Genomic DNA, 3,111 nt, shown 5'->3' with positions numbered 1-3,111 from the left:
TTTGCTACTAATGCATTTTATGTTTGAATTTTTCTTTGCTGATATGGGGAATATTCCTCCATACAGAAAGAAATTTACAGTACAGCACTTAAACAGAAAAGCAGTGAAAACAGATCTTACATTTTTTGTTAATATACTGGAATATTTGTTACATATTTCATAGGGGTCATTCCATGCCAAATCATCACAGCTACCAACCCGACCATCTCAGATTTTCATGAAAATTCGTAGGATGGTAGAGGACATGAAGTAACTTACATGTGTAAAATTTAGCCTTCAGTGATACATGGTGTTCGTACAGCAGGGTTGCCAACTTCATAAAAATGTCAAATTTATGCTTACAAGGTCAACAAAAAATATTCATAACTTTTGTTCTAATTATGGTATAGCTTTCACCTTGGGCTTTTTTTAAAGCTAAAAAATAGTTGCATATCAAAATATAGAAATTTTCACTTGAAGGTCACATGATGTGACCTTTGACCTTGAATATCTAAAAAAAAAAACTATCTTCAATTTTTGTGGGAATAAGGTGTGTTGTAGAGTTAAATTTAATCTCTGTATAGTGTAAGTTTCATTTTGGGATCAGGAATAAAAAGAATCTGACACTAGTACACGCTACATTCATGAACACCTTACAGTCTAGTAAAGTAATGTTGTATTGGGAACTAATTGAAACAGAAATGAAACCAACTGCCTCTATAGTACAGAAATGTGAATAATCCGATTTTGAAGAGTTTACCACTCTCTGACCTGTAGGATCGCCGCCAAACGGTGAATTGCACACAAAAAGTGAAGATAACCAAAATGTTAGAACAGAAAATTTGCTAAATTGCAGTTTTTGTTTGATAGAGCTATCTTGAATTTTAATTGAATTAGAAACCTCCAATTATTTACTTAATTTTTAGAATTGGTGTAAAAGTTGGTTTTTGACACAATAACAGCAAATATGAAACAAACTATGTGATTTACGTCCTAAAGTCACTGAACCAAATTCATAACTCATGATTTCCTCTAGAAAATGGTTATTGTTTCATGTCGGTAGAGTCAGGGGATGCGGATATACGTAGTTTAAAGCAGCATCATGCGTTTCCATATATTTGGCATGTTCCATTTATTGCGATGTTGGGGAGAATGTAATGCATTTTTTCTGCAGCAAGTCGTTCACTTGAGTTGAACTGCTGCTTTCGTTGTTTCGAAATGTATGTACAATATTTAACTAACATAAAAAAAAGAAAAAGTAAAGTGTTCCCCTGTGCTTAGCACCACGCCATGAAGGCATATAGGGGGTGTGGGGGTAACGCCCCACACTTTCTTGATCCGGTCGTGAGTGGGGGTGATGTGATCAGCACCACGCCCCTGACCGCCTTTACCCCCCAGGGTTTCCCCCAGGTACCCATGCTATTCGATGCTGGGTGGGCGCCGGGGCCGCTTCCAACGTTAGAAAAGTTCCCGGATTTGAAATGCGGTTCTATAACAAGCTCAGTTGCCAGGCCAGTCAAAAACCGGCAACTTCACCTAACATGAAGTCCATTGCAGATTTTTGTGATTGCACGATGGGTTTCGTCAATTCCTATACACACAGACGTGCACTTAGAAAGAGAAGTAGGCCTCCCCGATGGCACAGTGGTATCGTCGTTGCCTTGTAATCAAGGGGTCCCGGGTTCGATACCCGGTGGAGGCACATAGTGGTTCGGATCCCACTTTAAACTGTAAGTCCAGTCCCGATTAGCCTTACTGTGCATAAAGTGGACTTAAAACACCAAATCAATTCAATCCAAGAAAGGGAAGTATATCCATAACTGATCACAGATGCAAACTCTACTTCCAAATACACTCTGCTCTAGAAGGATATCGAGAACCCTATGTTTTACAACCAAAGAGCAGCAGTATCCTGTTACCTTTTAGAGTTGAAGAAAATGTAGATAGATATTCTTCAGAATTTCATTAAAGGCCCTTACTCAATCGGCACAAAACAATAACTATTTTCTAGAGGGAATCATGAGCTATGAATTTGGTCCAGTGACTTTAGGACGTAAATCACATAGTTCATTTCATATTTGCTATTATGTGTGTCAGACACAATCTTTTATGCCAATTCTAAAAAGCTTTCTAATTCAATTAGGATTCAAGGTAGTTCTATCAAACAAAAACCACAATTTATCAAATTTTCTGTTCTAACATTTTGGTTATCTTCAGTTTATGTGTGCAATTCACAGTTTTCAAGAAATTATTTTCTGTAAATTTCAAGGTGAATTTTGATGCCATTTTTTCAAGATGGAGGCAATCCTACAGGTCAGAGTGTGGTAAACTCTTCAAAATTGGATTATTCACATTTTTGTACTAGAGAGTCAGTTGGTTTCATTTTTCTTGCAATTAGTTCCCAATACCACATTACTTTACTAGACTGTAAGGTGTTCACAAATGTAGCATATACTACTGTCAGATTCTTTTTATTCCTGATCCCAAAGCCATACCACAAAAATTGAAGATAAGTTTTTTTTTTAGATATTCAAGATCAAAGGTCACATCATGTGACCTTCAAGTGAAAATTTCTACATTTTCATATGAAACCATTGTTAATAAAAACTATGCTCCCTGAGCTTTAAAATAAGCCCATGATGAAAGTTGTACCATAATTAGAAGAAAAGTTATGAATATTTTTTGTTGACCTTGAAGGCATAAATTTGACATTTTTTATGAAGTTTGCAACCATGCTGTACGAACACCCTGTATCACTGAGGGCTAAAATTTTACACACGTAAGTTACTTCATGTCTTCTACCATCCTATCAAATTTCATGAAAAACTGAGATGGTCAGGTTGAAAACTTCAATTTTTTTGTGATGATTTGGCATGGAATGTTTATGCATATATATTTTGTCTTTTGGCTACATAAAAATCTGGACATTATTCATCACATAGCTGGATAAAGGTAAAGGGAACATATTTGCTGGAAAACTTTGTTCATTACAAAGATTCGCTGAGAAAAATACATGCAATTAGGTTTACCACTTAGTTCATACATAATTTTAAAACAAAATCTGTTTAGTTCTGTATTTAACTCTTAATCATTTGCATGAAAATATGGAAAAAATCAAATTAAACAAAAATC

Source organism: Lepisma saccharinum, chromosome 6 (assembly GCF_977018435.1).
Source record: "Lepisma saccharinum chromosome 6, izLepSacc3.1, whole genome shotgun sequence".
NCBI lineage: Eukaryota > Metazoa > Arthropoda > Insecta > Zygentoma > Lepismatidae > Lepisma > Lepisma saccharinum.
This window is presented reverse-complemented; position numbering follows the sequence as displayed.